Below are 8,091 nucleotides of genomic sequence, written 5' to 3' on the forward strand. Positions count from 1 at the left end.
ATGCATTAATGATATTAGTACATTTAAAGGTTTATGCTTCTAGTAAAAACTATTGGTCATTATTCCATCAACGAAAAGTGGGATTCTAACAAGTTGGTATCAGAGCCTAGGTTTGAGGGATTCGAGCAAGAGTAATAGTGCTTGAACTCAAACCGACGGCTCGTGCAAAAGTGTGCTCGCTCCGAGATCGCCAATGAGGTAAAACTTTAAGTTTTTGTTTAATACAAGTATGTATAGTGTGTTTATGATAAATATTTAAGTTAAGTATGTGAAATAGTAATAATGGGAGTTAAACATTGGGTTATATCAGATCTGGTGTCGCACACAGTTGTGACGTTAAGTGACACAGCTGTGTGGACCATTGATGCTTGTTGCTGAGATCAGGGTGTGTAGCAAGGCTGACACAGCTGTGTGACATTGTACTCAGATAATCAACACAGCTGTGTCTGGGCAAAATTTTTCAGCGATTCAGCAAAGGAAGGGCCGTCGCCGACGGGCTATGATGCCGTCGCCGACGCCCTCATGTTTGCCGACGGCTTAGCTAGCTGTCCACGGACGTTTACGGGCGACGCACGTTTACAGAGCCCGTCGCCGACGGGGTGCGAAGCCGTCGCCGACGGCTAGCGGAATTCAAATCCGCTGAAAAGTTTTTGTTTCGTCTTGTTTTCGTATTATGAGTTTCTAAGTCGTTCAAAAGCCTAATGAATGTTCGTGTAGGGTCTATATAAGGCCTAGTAAGATATATGCAACCACGATTAGTGGTTACGTTAGAAAGAAATTTATCAAACTCGAAGGTAATGTGTCGAATGACATGAAAGAATGATGAAAGCTGAAAAAGCGAGTAAAGTTTAAAATATAAGAATGCGAACGAAGTAATTATGGACTAATGAACTATGATGTATTGAAGCTTGTGAATTATGATTTAAGTTCCCATACTTCTCAGAAATGCGCGTTTTATGTTCCTGTCAAGTTATAAGAAGATATAATAAGTTATGTAAAGTTATGTAGACCGTCAGCGATAAAGTAAAATTTATAAAAGTCGAATGTAACGTATGGAATGGCATGAAATGAATGACGAATGTATAAAGTGGAGTTGGAATTCGTATGAAAATTCGGATGAATGTATGCTTTGATAGAATTATGCATTAGAGGCTTGTACCTTGTACATGAATGGTGTGATGCTTATGTGTATTTAATGATTTGCTTTAGTATGATTAAGAGGCAAATATGTGCTAAATGTGAATCATACGAGCTAATTAGTAAAGGATATGTTGAAATTATGTTATATAGTTGTTTCGAATGAAATTTGCTAATTGTAGAATTATGGAGCATTAGCATGTGAAAATACGTGTATGTGAATGTATATGTGTATTGTTTAGAGGATCACGTAAATTGTACGTGTCGTACAATACGAGTATGAGATACGCAGGATATTATTATTATTATGACCTACCATATTTAGATGAATACATGTTCGAAGGTTTGAAGTGTGTAAATGAGACAGTTGACTTTCTGAAGGTCAACAGTATAGGGATATCATGAGATGGCCATTAGACACAATTATTTAAGTAAAGAGTTAATGTGTTACATACTAGATGAATTACGTGTTATGATGGATGATAGTTTAGTTGTATGGATTTGAAATGAGATAACTATTAATGAACGTCTCACTTATACGAAATTCTACTAACGAAAATCGATTAACGTATGAATAGAAAGAAAGTGAACAGTCGTATATACGCTCACATAAACTAATGATATTACAAAAGTACTGATATGTAAGGATGGGAATCCTGTCAATTTACTTGAGCATGGATGGCAAAAAGGGTTAAGAGGAAGTAATAAAGTAAGCATGAACATGGACGCTTAAGGAAGGTGAATTTGCAATCACTTCGAATGTATTTACATAAAGATGTATGCGTGTTAGAATAATTGAAATTAAGTGGAACGTATAATTAAATGAGAACTTGGTAATGTTAATGAAAGGTATGGAAAGGATAATAGTTCAGATGTTAGATAAAGGCGTTTTGTAAGTGTGTTCGAATTGAAAGTAAGAACAACCCGTACTACAATACTTATATACAAAAGTACTGGGTGGTGGTTGACCTTAAAAGGTTATATTGTAGAAGTCAGTGAATAATAATTACTTACAAATGCTGGAAGTATTATTATGTAAGAAATACAACGTGTAAAGTAGAATACTCATTAGTGAAAGACATGTTAGAGAATGTAGGTGAATTAACACCTAATACGGTGAACAAACAAATGGAAATGGTATATTAAGGGATGGTCATGTATTGACCGAAGCTCGAGAAAAACATGAGAATCACCTCACTTATGTCCGGTCAAGCTAGCAAAAAGGGGTCTAACGATTCTTAAAGGAACGGATCAATATAAGAAAGAAAGAAGGATAAGAATGAAAAGTATAAGCCTACGATTGAATGTAAGACAAACTTAAGAAAGAAGGGTGGGAACACCACTAGAAATAGGATGTAAAGTGTCGCGTTGAGACGCGCTACATGAAATAGGACATGGAATTAAGTGTTAGGACCCAACACTCGAAGTTGAATGTAGAAGATTAATATGAAAACGTTTCGTAAGAAATGACATGGTAAATGATACGGCAGAAGAAAGGAAGGTACGGAGGAAAATGTTTGAATCTGAGAAATGGATTCGACCATGTAAGGAATGAAAGGTTGAGTCCGTAAGCAAGCACGGGTCAAAGCAGTAAGAATGAAAGGTAATGAATTAAAAGTTCGAATCCGTAAATGAAGACGGATTAAACGAATAAGAATAGAAACTAAAAACGAGACTCAAATGAGTCATACGGGTCAAATGGCGATCGCCATTTGAACCCGGTATTTAATGTTCGATTTGTCAAGTTTATTACTTATAGGTGAGCATAATGTATGGGCATGCATTGTCACAGTTTGAAAAGTATTAACCGTTGCAGAGTATGAATGACGAGTCAAGGGTTCTGAACCGCGCCAGGTAGGTATAAAAAGATTATATTTTTAATAGGAGCATAGGGCTCGACTAGAGAATGGTGTGTCAGAATAGGATAACTGATACCCATATGTGAGAATGTATTTACAATTAGACCTCCGAAAGGTCAAACGAAATAAATGTAGTCCTTGCAATTATGCAAGTATAAGGTACGGACGTGTACCTCGATGCGACTACAATAGGTAAGGGGGTGTTAATCTGACACTGAAAGGTCAAACTGCGAAAGTTGACGAGATAACCAATAAAAAGAAATGGAATGTATGATATGATTAGCATGTACGTAAGAAAATTTTGAAAGAGACAATAGGCGAACAAACACCATGTAGGACACAATTATGAAAGGTTATGTGCTAACTATTTATTTATAGATAAATATGATGGAATTCTTAGTGAAATGATAGTATTGAAGCTAGTGGAAGGATGCCCACGAGTGGGAGCATATTTCATGAATGAATGAGACCAATTCTGGTACGGAAGGTACATATAAAGAAGCGGATCGATCCGGCACACGGATAACCGACTTATACATTGAAAGCGAGGTTAGTAAAATGTTTAATTCTTAGTTAATGATTAAGAATCCGTAGATTTATTTGTAAGTGTGAACAAAATGAATGGTAGAATAATTATGGTATGCTATACAGTGATCAACCTGTAATGGTCAGCGTGAGAAGGTATGAATGTCATTAAGAGGGAGAATTAAAGGCCTTAAATGAAAGTTTGAGCTGAATTGGTTAAATGCTAGTATGGTGCTCGTACACAACATACCTAGTTGTTATCATACGTAGTTCATGCAAGGAGCTAATAATAAAGCGTGCGAAGGATTAAATTCAAGGCTAAACTCAAACTTGTAATTAGTTCAAGTGACGGTGGTAACCGTAGAATGATGCCTTATACTCGTATTAAGTTTGAAAAAGTAATTAGGAAGTGGGAAGCTTTGTATTAGTACCACTAAGTCATTAAATGTCTATAGTATACGTATAATGTTATGCTAAGCCCTCATATGAGCAAGAAAGTAATTGGAAGAACGTTAGTAATGGGATGATGGGGTTGCTTATAATTACAATAATGAATTATGTCGTGCATGATTCGTGTGCGGAATAAAATAAATCGATTTATTTATATTAGTAAATGTATGAATATGTTACGCTTATTTAGAAAGATAGAAAAAAGTCGTAAGCATAAGCTTGTACGACCAATAGTATACATTGGAATAAATTCCAATGAACGAACCGCTAGTGATGATGTATGCTAGGAACTGGCATTATAAAGTGAAAACGACACTAATAAGAGCCCTGGATCAGATTCTGACTTATAGGTGATTATGAAAGTAATTTACTGATTTAAGAACGGAGGGACAATGCGTACAAAGATGTTTATGCATGAATGAAACTCTTGCCAAGATCTCGAATGCATCTATGTTGTAGTAAGCATCGTGAATGAAAAGACAAAAAAGTAGGAGTAGAATTGGTCTAGTTGGAATGAGAAAGGTTTCGGGGACGAAACCTCTTTTAAGGAGGGTAGACTTGTAACGCCCCAAAAACGATAACACAATAAAATAAGTGAGGATAAATAATAGACTTAACATAGTTAAGGATTTATGGCAAGATGGTAGTTAAATGTGGTTTTAAGATTAGAATTGTAATTAACAAATAAGTAAAGGGGGTGAAAGTGTAAAGATGTTAAGTTAAATAAATAAAACAATTATAACCCCAAACACACTGTAAGTGTGTCTGGGGGATCGATCGAACAAGGCAGGGGAGGGGGAAACCCTAGCTCAAGCAAATCAAGCAATTGAATCCAAATTCTCAAGCTAATCCAGTGCATGAGTCATTAAATTCGAATAGTTAACCCCAATTTCTTAAGTGGTAAGCTTAATTTTCTGAAAATATGATTTGTAGAATGAGGGGTTAAACCCAATCACGATTTCTTGTATCAATTGTAGGAAATCTGAGTTAGAAATTGCTTTCTAGAACAAGAATCATGTTTGATTTAGGTTATATGAAGGGTTGTAGTGAAAACCCACTTTGTGAAATTATGTTATGATTAGGAAGATCATAATGATTAAGATTGTATGTTATCTTGATATATGATCTCGTTTGTAACACTTGAATGCTAGATAAATTGATGTAGGAGGAAATAATTATGCAATTAGAATAGATGTGAATGTTGGGTGATGATGAACTAGTAAAGATATGCTTTAAAGACTTGTACCTTATACCTTAATTATGACGCCTACCAAGTCTTTGATGAAATGCTTAAGAGATAAATGTATGTGTAACATGGAAAATGGTAGAATGAAGTAGATAGACTAAATGAATGAATGAATGTTGTAATGTAGGCGTGAAGGAAGAAGGTACGAGCACTAAGAAAACGGAAGGCACGCAAGACCGAGGTATGTTCCGTTGCATACAAAACCTTATTTATATTTTGTTTATGTTATGAAAAACAACCCTTGTTACAATGATTATGGTGGTTAGAAAGTAGTAGATAGCAAATCCCTTGCGGATTTGGTTATGCTAACGAAGGTTATATTATGCTATGCAAGTCGACCGGTTCGAGTCGAACCATGTCGAGTAAGAATATGGTACCAACCGTTTAGTACGGGTGGTCGTGAATGCAATAACGAAAGTATGAAGTTCAATCTGTTATACAGATAGAACGAAAGATTTATGTTGAAAGCAATTAACCCGATGTTACCGGGTCGTAAGTGGTATGCTTGAATCTCATTATGAGAGTATATGCCTTAACCCATTTAAATGGGTAATCGAATGCGTAAGAGTAATGAAAGTATATAAACGAATGCAACTATAAAGTGGTATCGTAAGCAAAATAAGTATTATGACTAACTTTCTATAGCTTGTTGTTAAATGTAGGTAAATCCTCAATTTAGGCGACTCGGCGAATTGGAGCGAGCACGTGTTCTTCATATGTGATGCCAAGCGCTTCCGCTAGTTAATACTAATGTTTTGGGTCAAAATATCTTTTTGTACAATTTGTTGGTAGACACACTTTTTAGCATTCGATGTTTTGGTTTTAGTAGTATCTTGTAGAATGGTATTTGTCTTGATTATGGTTCAAACAGGAGTATACTCGTTTTACGGACGGGTCATGCCCAAATTTTGTAAAATTATGCATTAATGATATTAGTACATTTAAAGGTTTATGCTTCTAGTAAAAACTATTGGTCATTATTCCATCAACGAAAAGTGGGGTTCTAACATGATGCTCATGAACCATCAAAGCATTTCCTGTTCCACTTCCTCCTGAACTTGACGATGTCTGTACAGGTGTAACAGGCACCACTGTTCTTTTAGGGTTTTGAATTGCAATTACTTGACTTGAGACGTAACCTGCCAGTGCCTTCTTGCAATCTCTGGCAAAATGACCCCGCTCATGGCATCTGTAACATCTTAACTTGTCTTTAGTAGGTCCAGCACGCAAATTTGACATTGGATGTCGACCATACTTCTTCTGGAATTTTTCAGCTCTAAAAGCAACCATGGCCATACTCCATGACACGTCCAGCTCCTCCACATCTTCTTCAAGAACTTGATCAATGTCAGCAGTTAAAAGAGATAGAGGTAAAAGATCACCTGCTAAGAAAGCATTCAAACTATTAATCATGGAAGCAACAAAGGCCAGTTTTTCTTCATTTTGCTTTGTCAAGAATGTTGTATTCAGTGTTGCAGTAGCAGAAGTAGCGCCTTGAGAAGATGAAGGGGTTACAGGGCTATAAACCATGTTCGGTTACTGAGTTTGGACTTAGGGTGCAGGGATATTGACAAAAGTTTGTTGGGTTGGAGGGGGAAGACCATACATATAATTTGGTTTAGGAGTTTGCGTTAGTGGGCTAAAGACCATGTTTGGATTTGCATTCGGGTTTTGACTACAAACTGGGCTATTTGTATTCAAAACCCCATGAACTAGACTAAAAACAATATTGGGATTAGTTTGTGAGACTAAAGCAACATTAGAACTAGTCAATCCTGCAGCCATCATGTTACTCTTATGATTCAAATGTCTCTGATGATTGTCAATCTCACACGACTTGATAGTGGCAATCATTTCGGTGGGCGTGACGTCATTCAAGCTCTTCGTCTTCTTGATCATGGCCACATCAGCATCCCAGTTCTTTGGCAGAGAGTTCAGCAGTTGACGATTCATGCCACTGTTTGTGACGGTAATTTCAGCAGTTATCATCTGTGAGACCAGCTTAACAAACCTTTTGATCTGATTTTCTATCGTTCCACAATAAATGTGATTAAAAGAGCTAAATTGCTGATTTAGCATGTTAACCCTGCTTGCCTTCATATCTACATTCCCTTCATACAATTTTTTTAACTCGTTCCACACTTCCTGAGCATTTTTGAAATTCCTGATTACGATAGCAATATCTGGCCCAAGTTCCATAGTTAATTAAGATTGTCTCAGCCTTTTCATCCTCTTCATTTATTTTATTATCTTCTAATGATCACAACTAGGTTTTGGAATCTGAACAAGTTCAAAAATTAGATTAAACCACAATTTACTAGATATTAAATAAGCACACATTTTCCTTCTTAACTATAATTAGAATCATTACTCATACTCCAGTCCAGTTTTCTAACTTCTAGCTATTACATTGAAAGGTAAAAATAAAAAGACAAGCTAGGTTTCAAGTTTCAACCATTCAACCAAAAGGGTTTATTATTAACGGGATAATGAGTGAGCCAGCCAGCCACGTCACTTGTTGATCAGATGAGTTCACATATTCATCCACTCACGTCAATTTGTATTCCTAAACATCCCATGTTTTTTGCTTTGGCTTTTCTATAATAGCCACAACACTAATGCATGTCATGTTGCTATGTGAGACCCCTTGGGTGGTTTTTCCATATTTTCGATAACGATATATTTACATCTATGAACAACTGGAAATCAGTAATTTTGAGGTAAAACAGCACACTTGATTATTTACCAAAGGTAGGTAGCTTTTGTCATCGATCAAAACACCCTTACGCTTTCTAAATTGACATCTACACCCTTTATCTTTTAAGAAACACGCTTACACTTTCTAAATTGACAACTGCACCCTATATTTTTAAG

The 8,091-nt window shown here is 36.2% G+C and overlaps 1 long non-coding RNA gene across 1 annotated transcript; it reads left to right on the forward strand.

Annotated features, from left to right (window-relative positions):
* Positions 1-4,737: 4,737 nt before the first annotated feature.
* Positions 4,738-6,175, forward strand: LOC110905784. The gene is made up of 3 exons (XR_002573415.2): positions 4,738-4,871; positions 5,345-5,398; positions 5,880-6,175. It is a non-coding gene; the product is annotated as an uncharacterized LOC110905784 (long non-coding RNA).
* The last annotated feature ends 1,916 nt before the right edge of the window (positions 6,176-8,091 follow it).

Source organism: Helianthus annuus, chromosome 2, assembly GCF_002127325.2.
Source record: "Helianthus annuus cultivar XRQ/B chromosome 2, HanXRQr2.0-SUNRISE, whole genome shotgun sequence".
In the NCBI taxonomy this organism is placed as follows: domain Eukaryota; kingdom Viridiplantae; phylum Streptophyta; class Magnoliopsida; order Asterales; family Asteraceae; genus Helianthus; species Helianthus annuus.